This window comes from Hemicordylus capensis, chromosome 3 (assembly GCF_027244095.1).
Source record: "Hemicordylus capensis ecotype Gifberg chromosome 3, rHemCap1.1.pri, whole genome shotgun sequence".
Taxonomy (NCBI): domain Eukaryota; kingdom Metazoa; phylum Chordata; class Lepidosauria; order Squamata; family Cordylidae; genus Hemicordylus; species Hemicordylus capensis.
The window spans coordinates 168913355-168925264 of NC_069659.1; the positions used below are offsets into that span (position 1 = coordinate 168913355).

The 11910-nt window shown below is 44.8% G+C and overlaps 1 long non-coding RNA gene across 1 annotated transcript; it reads right to left on the bottom strand.

Annotated features, from left to right (window-relative positions):
* Window positions 1-678: 678 nt before the first annotated feature.
* Window positions 679-8821, bottom strand: LOC128352073 (uncharacterized). Its single transcript, XR_008320193.1, has 3 exons — window positions 8752-8821; window positions 8116-8228; window positions 679-1130 (listed from the first exon to the last, which is right to left on the bottom strand). It is a non-coding gene; the product is annotated as an uncharacterized LOC128352073 (long non-coding RNA).
* Window positions 8822-11910: the final 3089 nt, after the last annotated feature.

Consider the following 11910-nt stretch of genomic DNA (forward strand, 5'->3'; position numbering starts at 1 on the left):
TCTTGGCCCCCAGCAGTTGTTGAACTACAACTCCCATCATCTCCAGCCACAATTGATTCTCACCACTGCCTTGTGGATTAACATCAGGACAGAAAGTTGAAGGCTAATGGATTTCATCCTGACGTGATTGGGAACCAAGATCACATCATTCCAAAGTGGGCAGCAAGATCTTTTCTAGCTTGGCACTGTAGATTGCAAGTCTACTTTTCAAGTTTGATACCTTGTAACCTAGACACTGGACATAGAGCTTTACATCTCCAGAGGCAGTGAAAGATAAGGTATCCTCTTGCCCATCTCCTCCCTGGTCCCAGACCTCTTCTCCATAGAGTGCAGAGTGACAGGTTAGGGATGTGCACGGAACTGCGGTGGGGAGGCTCGAAGGTGGGGGGGTGCCACTTTAAGAGCAGGGGAGGGTGCACTTACCCCCCACCGCTTTTCCCCTGCCGGCATCCATCTTTTGGAAAGCCCATCGGGGTGGCAGCATACCTCCCTTCCACCCTGTTGCCCCTGTCTTCTGGATATGACCGGAAGTTGCCGGCGTTCGCATATCCAGAAGACAGGGGCAATGGGGCAGCAGGGAGGTATGCTGCCACCTTGATGGACTTTCCAAAAGATGGACGCCAGCGGGGGAAAGCAGTGGGAGAGGTAAGTGCACCCTCCCCTGCTCTTAAAGCGGCACCCACACTGCCATCAAACTGGCAGAACCACCGGTTCTTTGAACCAGTTCAGAGGCCCATAAAGGGCCTCCAGACCGGTTCAGTGCACATCCCTATTACAGGTCCCAAGAGGGAATGTTGGGCAGAAGGAGCAGTAGCTGCCTATTTGCCACTGCTTTGGGAGATATTCAGTCTGGGTTGCAAGATGACCATCTTAAGAGTGGTTACTCTTTAAAGGGGTTGCTCTACAACTTGCGGTTGGCCATCCCATCGACCCACTCCCACCTCCACTTTTAGGATCTTAGTTTAAGCTGTACCAAAAATTTGCCCTTCAAATGTGACGAGAAGCACAGCAGAGTTAGGTGGCCTTGCAAGGCTTGCTTCTGAATTGCAGGAACAGGGCTTGTGTTTCAGCAAGGTGGGCCTTTCTGGTGCTTTTTCTTCCAATAACTAAAAGTTGATTAACCGCCAACTCTGTGGTTAAAAAAAAGAAGAACATGCAATTCAATCCTTGGAAAATGTGATCAGTAATGGTTTGGTAAGTCTAATACAAATAAAACCCAGATAATTAGCAACTAGAGCTACCATCTACCAGCTGCTCCAACTTTCAGATACAATAGGAGTCATTTAGTAGCAAATGCTGAGTAGGCTCAACATAGCTCATTTTAAACTGATTTACAGCAAAATGTTCCCTCCATGCTACATTCCTCTTTGACTACCCTATATCCGCCACAGTCAATTATGTGTTACTTTAAACATGTGCATAGCAAGCATCTTCCAACTTAAATAGCAACCGGATTGGGCCCTCATAGATTGGAACTATAGGAGGATGCGGGCTTTAACCCTGCACCTGCCATGGTCCTGATCTAGCTCCCCTGCCTCTTTTGATAGCTGCTATTTGCAAAAGGAAAAATGTTTCAATTGATGTCAATTATAGCTTTTATTCCAGCACAAAAATCAGCCACCGTGGGACCTGATCCAAGTCAGAACTGGGTTGGGGGGAGGTAGGGTTAAAAGAACCCTGCTCCCAACATGATTTCAATCTAATAAGTCAACTTAAAGTAACTTTTTTTTAAAAAAGCACACAATTGTGCAGCATGTGCCTGGATGGCTTTAAAAGCGGCTTGGACAAATTCATGGAGGACAGGTCTATGTCTATGGGCCACCTCCAGCCTCAGAGGATACCAGTTGCAGGGGAGCAACAGCAAGAGAGAAGGCATGCCCTCGTCTCTTCTCTGTGGGCTTCCCAGAGGCATCTGGTGGGCCACTGTGTGAAACAGGATGCTGGACTAGATAGGCCTTGGGCCTGATCCAGCTGGACTGTTCTTATTCTGAAAGTAACATCAAAGTTGTCCTAAATAAGAAATTGCCACATCTTGGGTCAGACCAGTGGTTAATCCAGCTCAGCATCATCCACAAGTTACTTTAGTTCTCCAAGATCGCAAGGAGAGTTCTTTCCCAGACCTCGTCCCAAAGACCCTCTCACGGAAGATGCTGTATATTAAATCAAGGGTCTCAAAGACATGAAGCATCAAAGGCAGCCTTCCTATAATGCAAAGCAAAGCAGCTGCTTTTGGAAGTGGATTTATTTCTGTTTCAGTTTGTTTATATTATTATAAACACAAGCTTTTGCGGATCTGATGTGTCATTTATGTATTTTGTAAAGCTACTCACAAGTGAGGTAGAGAGGACTTCCAAGATGGTGTGTGATAGAAGCTGTTTGCTGAAAAATGTGAGAAGCAGCACCCAGAGTCAGGAATAATGAGGGTATCTGCAATGATGGTAAGATATGGCACTGGACATCTAAATGGAGCTAAATTTTCCAGAGATGCCAGGGATCTTTCTGTTTCATATTCATAGAGACAGAATCCAAAGATTGGAGAATAGCGTAGGGATGTGCATGAATCACGATCTGAAGCGAGATTCAAAACACATCTCTGGCACCTTTAAAATGGAGGAGAGCAGATGTATACCTGCTCCTCCACCGCTCACTGCCATTTCCTGAATCAACGACACTCCTCCCAGCTATCTTTGTGCACCAGTGGCACTCTCCCCTGCTGCCTTTGTGCAACGCCAGCATGCACATGGCTTTCGTTCAGAAGCCATGTGCGTGTTGGCGTTGTGTGTGGGCAGCTAGGGGAGAGAAACACCAGCGCACAAAGAGAGCTGGGAGGAGCGTCATCGATTTAGGAAGTGGCAGTGAGCAGCAGAGGAGCAGGTGTCACCTGCAGAGCCAGTGGTGGTGGTGGTCGGAAGCCGGTACAAATTACCGGGGCCCGGTGGTCCGGAAGGGTGCCTGGGGTGATAAAGAGCATTATAAATAAATATAATTATTTTAACTATCTTTTAAATAATTCTAGCCACCATGTGTGTGGCTGGGGGGTGGGGGTTGAGCCGAGCACACACCCCGTGGCCGCAGCGGCAGGCAGAGCATTTATTCTCTATTCAAACTGCGGAGGCGCGCTGGAGCGCCTTGCAGCTCTCAAGGGCCACTGGGCTGGATGGTCAAGCTCAGCAGCTGCTCCCGCTCTGTCTGCCGCCACTACCACCACGGGGTGTGTGTGCCCCCACACACGAGCCACACACATGGTGGCTAGAAATTTTGAAGACTGGCGGTTCAGCCTTGTGGCAGCAGTAGCAGCAGGAGGGCCTCGTGGTGGCAGCAGTGGCAGACTCATGGTGGCAGTGTCAGCGTGGGGGCCTTGCAGTGGGGGCCTGAAAAAAATTTCACTGGGGCCCAAACCCGTTCTTGGTGGCCCTGATCACCTGCTCTCCTCCATTTTGAAGGTGCTGGGGATGTGTTTCGAATAGCTTCAAATCATGATTCATACACACCCCTAGAATGGGGAAGCAGGGAAGGAAGGTTTACAGCAAGATTTAACTCCCAGGTCATAAATGTATCCAATGTGAACTTGCAAAACAGCTGGACATTTTAAGAGCATTTGTTGTGGCTATGTGTTTACACCTCATAATAAGCAAATATACAGGTTCTCCCAGGGAATACTCCAAAAAATAGAGGATACCCTTTTTCTCATTTAATGCAGCCCCTGAAGGCTGTCCAGTTATAGCAGGCCAACTGGCAAATATCACACATTGACATGGTGCAAATTTTAATTTGAAGGGATGTTAATACCCTTACACTTTAATGACATTCACAAAGAGCAATGAATGTCTTCCTGGGACAATGACATGTATACTACCCAAATTTACTCAGAAGTAATTTATTTCAGTGGGATTTACTCCCCCCCAAAATTAGAAGTGCCGCAACCTTTTTCTCAAAAATTTATTTATCTTTTTGAAAGCAAAAATAAAAATAAATCCCCCAACCAAGAAGGTGATAACCAAGATACTTTCCCCCCACAGAGGGGTTCATGTGTGTGGATCTATATATAAAACAAATTAAGCCATGAATTGCTTTTAGCTGCTCTTTTGTGCACACTCTTTTGGAAATCTACCTTCATATACTAATTAACCTCTGGGTGACTCTATGTAAATTAGATGATTTCTTTGCAGAATTCCTGTGGCAATCAAATAAGACGTTGGAAAAGATTTAAAGGTAGCCAGCAAAGTTTCTTTTCTAGTATTAAATAATGCATTGATGGAGACACAGTATGACTGGGAAATGAGATTAATGCCTGCCTGATATAAAGAGGGGATTCCAGGGCAAGTTTGCAAGCAAAAAAAGAATTATTATCCCCCACATCACCCCAGTGTTCAAGGGCAAGAACTTTGGTTGGCCTTAATGGCATAGCTCCCTGGATTTCAGAATGATCCCACTGATTTCTACTAACCTCTGCTTACAGGCCTACCCCATCATATCCCTTTCATTCCGCATCCTGTTGCCTAGCTCTCACTGAAGTTTTTCTCAGTGAGAAAAAGAGTGCAGCTGGGAGCTCACGCGAACATTTCATGCCAGATATTCCCCTACCTAGAAAACTAGATGTCACAAGAAGGCTTCTAGCTCAGCCTTCTCCCTGATGTGGTGCAAGGATTTGCATCAGCTCACCGCCTTTTGCCATAGAGTGGCCTCCCCTGCCTTGCCTTCTGGGGCACTCTGCAGCCACTGCTTGGTGTTGTAGGTCAGCATTGAAGCAGCAGGGACAGAGCTTGCATCCAGCAATGAATCAACAACCTCCCCTCTCTACCACTGCTGTGTGACCAGCAGCAGCTTTCTCTCCACCCCGCCACCAGCAAAATGGAACAGATAAGGTGGGAAAGTCTGCTACTGAAAGTGGGGGCGATGAGAAAGAGCTGCTGGTGCTAGCACAACAGTAGTGACAAGGAGAGGCTGCCACTGGATGTAAACTCCATCACACTCCATCTACAACCAAGGCAGCAGCTGTGGAGCCCCCTCACTGGCCAAGGGATGAAGTGGTGGCAAAGGGCAAGGGGGGACGCCTGCAATGGGGCAGGGTGGGGTGCCCACGTTCACTGCCCCATGGCACACTCACTGCCTGAGACCATGGCCTCATGTTGCCTCATGCCGGGCCCCGCTCTGATCAAGTAAGCTCCTTCCTGCAGTCTGAAATAGTACTGCCCAGACAACGGTTTGCCATCTCAGTAAGAACATAGGAACATAGGAAGCTGCCATACACTGAGTCAGACCATTGGTCTATCTAGCTCAGTATTGTCTTCACAGACTGACAGTGACTTCTCCAAGGATGCAGGCAGGAATCTCTCTCAGCCCTACCTTGGAGATGCCAGAGAGGGAACTTGGAAACTTTTGCTCTTCCCAGAGCAGTTTCATCCCCTGAGGGGAATATCTTACAGTGCTCACACTTCTAGTCTCCCATTCATATGCAACCAGGGCAGACCCTGCTTAGCTAGGGGAAAAGTCATGCTTGCTACCACAAGATCCGCTCTCCTGACCTTAAAGCCACTCATTTAACTCCTGTTCAGGTATGCAGCCCCTACGTGGATAGAAGGCTACATGGCAATGCCCCCTACTATGCTACATTTATAACTTGTCTGCAGAGGCAAGTTCTGAACATCTTCCTATGTTCTAGATCCTCCACCAGCCAGGACTGTGGAATGCACAGAGAAATTCTCCCCGGGTTCAGTGCTTGCCCTCTACCTGGGTTCAGGCTTAATACCTGAACAGGTTTTAGGATGAGTAGGAATGGCCTCCAGGCCTTTGGTTTTCTATGAGCTGAAAAATAGTTCTGTAAAAAGTTGTTTGTTATAGCTTCTGCAATGCTACAAATGACTGTCATAGATATGTGTAGGCAAACAATAGATTTCTGGGTTAATAGTTTGTGCTGTCTAGCTTGCAAGGCTGTACTAACTGAAAATGTTTGGCCTCGTGAATTCCTTTAATCCATTTTGATATGAGAGGAAAAGATTGAGAGCAATATTATTCAGTCTTTGGAGATATTCCTAGAGAGTCATGAGAGGCTGCAGACCAGATGACAAAGTGGCAGTATTGTCCTCCCAGGAGCCAGCATGGCTTCACTCCCTGATCTGGCTATGCTATAAATGCTTCCAAGTCAGGCCTGGTCTTTGATCAGATAATAGCCAGATTCTGTCCATCTTAGTGTGCCTCAAAGGTTGGTCAAGGGGGACACTGGCCCAAGGGCCCACAGCCAAACCTCCAGTCTCCAGAACACAAGGCGGGTGGGGGGTGCTGGGAGGCTATCACTGTGAGTCTTTGGCACTGCTGCTGCTGCTGCTTTCTCCCACTTGCCATCAGCAGATGGGAGTCTCACCCAGAGGTGGAAATATTCCCATTTGCTGATAGGGAGGCAGGTGGGAGAAGGTGCTGTTCCCTCCTCTCTCCCCATCCTCAGCAAATGGACTCCCTCACCGAGCCCCCTGTGGTGATGAAGGAAAGTCCATTAAAAAATGGGGGGAGGAGCCGCTACTGAGAGATTCGGTGGCAGCTCCTCTCCCTCCCATGCTCTCCATTAGTTAATGGGAGGAATGCCGTGGTGAAAGTCGCTGTTCCACCTTTCACTCTCAGAAGATGAGAGAAGGAGAAGCTTGCTGTGGCTGCTGCCGCTGCTACCATTGCTAGTACATGCCCCATTTGCCATTGGGAAAGGGGAGGAATTCTCATACATTACTTACTTACTTATATTTGTATATAAATTTAATTCTCATAGTACACAACATGTAATTGCCACTGCAAACAGAATATCATAAGCCCCATATTAATGATTATACCACTGGTAATAATAACAGTAGTGAGAATTATTTATCCTCTTTTATTGGATGAATATATTCTTTCATATTAATATTTCAGGAACGTTGCACCTGCACTTGATACACAGTAGAAAGAAAACCACTGGCAGTGATTGTAGTGATGTTACACCCTTATCAGCAAAGTTGTGAGCAGCTTTGATTATGGAATGGTCAGTTTATTGCAGTCATTAGCCATATATAAAAATATTGTTCTCAACCTTTTGTTCCCCCAACAGTCCATCACACCCTATGGTGACAAAAAAAAGAAGAAGAAGAAGAAGAAGAAGAAGAAGAAGAAGAACTCAGAGGGCAGCTACACAGAGAAGAACAAGCTTGGTTTTCAATGGCAGAGGTCACCAGAGAAAGGGAGCTGGTTTAATCCCCACCTCAGTAGTTTGCACACCTTTTTTTCTTCCAGTATAGGTGAATGACTACTATTTATTCCTATGAGGAAAAATCAGCCTACTTTCCTTTCACTGTCTCTACAACTCAACTAAATTTGGTTCAGATCAAGGTCCACAAGTTAGATCTCTTGCACTTCAAATGTTCATGCATCCACCATCTTGGATCGGGATGGCTGACATCATTACAAACTACACCATTGAGGTGTCCCTGTGTGTCACTCATCACAGCAGTTCAAAATTTGGTTCAAATCAGTTAGACAGTCCTCAAGTTTGTGCACTTGCATCTCAAAAGTTCATGTCCACCACCTTGGTGGATGACGTTATCACAAACTACACCATTGGGGCATTCCTGTGTGTTGCTACAGCTGTAGCAAATTTGGTTCCAATCGGTTAGACTGTCCATAAGTTAGTGCACTTGCACCTCAAAAGTTTACATGTCTGCCATATTGAATTGGGTTAGATGACATCATCACAATCTATACCACAGAGGAGTCCCTATGTGTCCCTACAGCTGTAGCAAATTTGGTCCAAATCAGTTAAACAGTTCACAAGTTAGCCCACTTGTGCCTCAAAACATCTGGGAATCCGTTAGCGGGAGCACTGGACAGGAGGCGTGGAGCAAGTGTAAGAGGGTGGGGCAAGTGAGTGTGGCCTTCCCCCTCTTACACGTTTATTAAACATATGCAGGATTACATGAGAAGAGAGTGACTGCTGCAGTTGCTGCAAAATTTGCCCTCTACCCTTGACCCGGCTCTCATTGACAGGGTTCCTTCACAGTATTTACATTCAACGTGCCTCTCCACATGCATCATACTCAGGATCACGACAGCCATTTTTCTAGTAACTCATTCTAGCAGTTACATGTTAGTGCTTACCAAAATGTCACCAAATTGAAATTTGAGGGTTCTTTCCAAGGAACAACATCAGATAACTTTCTGCAGTTTATCCACAGGTTTATGTGTTGGTAACCACCTTGGGTAGTCATTGACTGGAAAGGCAAGATAAAAATACATAAAATCAAATAAAGATAATAATGAGGGGAGGGGAGAGGGACAGTAACGAAGGGAAGAGTGTTGGATTTAGACTGGAGAAACCTGGGTACAAGTCCCTGATCAACAGTGAAGCTTACAGTCTAACCTTTGACCAGATACTCTTTCTCAACCTAGTACTTCACAGGGTTTCTATGTGGATAATATTTAAGCCTTTAAATTTTGCCCTTTAAATGTGGTAGGATCTCCTTAATGAAGGACAGGCTACAAATATAGTACAAATATAGTGGGGTCAAAGTGTATCTAAAAGGCAAAGTCCAAGGAGTGGAAATAAATTCTGCATGGCAGTTGATTTTATGCATTCACAATGGCTGAGGCTCAATTATGTTTCAATTATTGGAACATTTCTGCAGATATGCTGCTGTGATATGGAGGAGAGAGAGAAATGTTAAGCAGATAGGCACCCTTGGCTTAAAAAGAACAGCAACCAAGTGATGGTAACTAGGCGATGCCTTCCCTCACCTTTTCCATCAGCCCTGTGGTTCTTGGGTTTCCATGGCAGCCCTGCTCATCTCTGCATGGCCTGTGTAAGTACATCTTCCTGGATAGCAGCCAGTTTGTCAAGAACAAAGATAATAAAGCCAATTTTTAACAGGCAGTATGCTACATCTTCCTCTTCTTTTCTCTCTTAAAGTGTCCAAAACAAGTTGAGGTGTTCTGCATATTTTAATGTTGTATGTTAGCTCTGAAAACTAACAGTGTAACTTGGTATTTAATTGATGCTCTCCCTCCACACTAAAGGCCATTGTGTCCCCCAACTAGATCCTCTCCTTTTCATCCCTCTCCCTTCTGTAGCTTCCCCCTCCTCCACCTAATAATGTAACCTCCATCTTCAAGGTCTACAATAAAAGGTGTAATCGATTCTCACAGTTCTATTGTGGATTTGCTCACATAAGAGATTTGCTCATATTAGTAATGCAGCATCAGAGTAACTAACTCATGCAAGATCACCCCTTCTCTTCCATTAACTAGTCTTGTAGATTTCAATGTGGCTGTTTTCCTGTTTGCAGAACAGAAGGCATGATCTTGCATGAGTTGGATGCCCTGATGTTACACTGCTCATGAAAAAGACTGCTCACATGATCATCTTTCTCCCTCTCTCTTAACAAAAATCATATAGTATCAGAATTGACTCTCAGAAGTTGGATCAACATTTCAGCAATTTTAAAAAGAGGAGACACGCTTCTGCAGAAACCTGAAATGAGATGCATCTGTTATGGAGTTGTGAGGTACTGAAGAAAGAACCAAACATCTAATCTTTTGCAACTAGAATAGATGCCTTCAAATCCAGGCCATCTTGCAAGCAGGCAGCACAAACCTATGAACTGGTTTTAGCAGCACAAAAACAGTTGTGCTGAAATGTGTCAAACAGAGCCAACTCCTACAATCAACTAACAAATGGGAAATATTTTTCTGTTTGTACTACTTCAGATTGTAAGGTGTGGGTATGGGTGTGTTCAGCTTTGCATTACCCCCTCTCACAGGAAAACTCTCCCTGCATGATACAAGTGTGGAATGTGGAGAATACCATAGCAGCATCACTGTTTGCTCCCATACCAATATTTTGGCTGGGAACAGATCCCTGTGTTAGTGTGAGGATATAAGGATTGGGAATTTTTGATACTCCAGTGTTTGTTGGTCATTTTTACTGAACATAGATGGCATTTTGTTCCCATCACATATACAGTATGAAAACTAGTGCCTTGGTTTCTGTTATTAGCATGTGTGGCTTTCCACAGCAGTGTGCCCCTCTGTGGAATGTATGTACACTAGAAAAGCCAGTGTTATCAAGGCATGAAAAGGACATTTCATGCTAGTACACTAAGATACTGGCTGACATACTGTACAACATTACGCATGTGGCGGAATGTAATGGTTGCACAGCTGCACAAGAGCGCTGTTGCATGAGCTCAAATACTGCACAAATTGAATTGTGCAACAGTACATCTGTTATACATTTTGCTCTTGTGCAATTGTGCAAACGTTACATTCCACTGCAAGCATTCCATTGTGCAGTATGTTGGCCACCTTTCCTGCGTTCAAAACAGGTTCCATTGTCTCCCTTGGCACCTAGGCATGGCTCCATGACAGTAGAGCTGCTGATCATTAAGCAGCTCAGGTTGTTTGCTCATGAGTAGAATTGCAGACATGAAGCCAGCCACTTGAAATTGAGCCTCTCCAGCTAGCCAAACAGCTGCAGTCCTTTGTAGTAGTTTTGGTTAATCAATTCATTGATCTAGGCCAGCTTTTGAATGTTGTTTTAGTTACTTTTGGTCCAGTTCTGGAGTAGAGGTGGGGCTAACAAACAACCAGCAGCAAGAGCATGGAAAGCAGTCTGCACTTGCCTCTCTGTAAATAATATCTATGTCATTAAACCATTAATATTCCTGATTCTATTCCTCTGCCTTGTTCTTGCGTGCCACAACTCTTTTCTCTGGATTCTACACCGTTCATGGGGGGTAAGGACAGGTGGGAGTAGACATATCAAGTAACTGGCTGAAGGACTCCTCACCTGCAGATATGCTCATGAGCAACCACCTATTGTGGGTAAGGAAGTGTTTGCTATGGAAAAACATTCCTGTGTCTATCCAAGGTTCCACTGTGTGTGATTTCCTCAAGAATTTAGCAATCCAGAAATGTTGTTTAAACATACAATTCACTAAAGTTTCTAAAAACAAATTATACAACAAAGCAGAGGCATTATATATGCATATAATAAAGCAAAAGAAGAGGAATAATATTACAGTTTCAAGGACTTAACAGTAATTCTCCCAGGTTTCAGCAAGGGCATGAAAAAATAATTAAATCTCAATACCTTATTGCAGAAGGCTTCAGTGGCTTAAAACAACTATTAAGACTTAAAATGAGAGATTTCTGTGAAAGAACTGAGATTAGTGATTTATTAGGCACAGATTAGATTATCTCTCAAATGACCACTTCAGTAGACCAGTGAGCATTAACCAATGGTGGTATTGAATGATGGAACCCAAAATCAGTTGCCCCTTTACTGTGAACGTTTCAAAGGTCCAAATCACAGAATGTTATCATGAGCTCTGTCTGTCTTTTGGAATTTCCCACTGGTCATGCTGTTGGTATATTTCTTAGCAATAACTGCTGTGGTGCTTGCATTGTCCTTGCAGTAACCGATGTGTATTAGGTGGCTCTTGATAAGGACATACAAACGTTTATATTTACTTTCCAAATCTGGTTTATGGAAAGTGACTCATGCTAGGCCACATGAATGGAGCAAACTGGCTACAAAATATGGCTGGCCTCTCGCAGCCGGGGAGCACTTATTCACGAGTAGATGCAAAGCAGGGAGAGCTCCTGTCTGTGTCTTGAAATGAACCCTTCCCTGCCATCTGATCTGCTATACCTGATAAAAGGCTGCAGCTAATCGGAAGGCTTGGGAGGATTCCATTTCAAGAAGCAGACAAGAGCCTTTGTAGCCGGCAGATCTGTTCAAGAATAAGGAGCTCAGCTTGTCACTTCACACAATAAACTGGGCTCCTTACTCATGAGCATTTCTTCTGCTGATCTTTACTGGTACAGAGTGCACATCAAAGAAGAAGGAAAAGAGGATACAGCTTCTTCTTCCTACCAAAGAGAAGCAGGATCAGG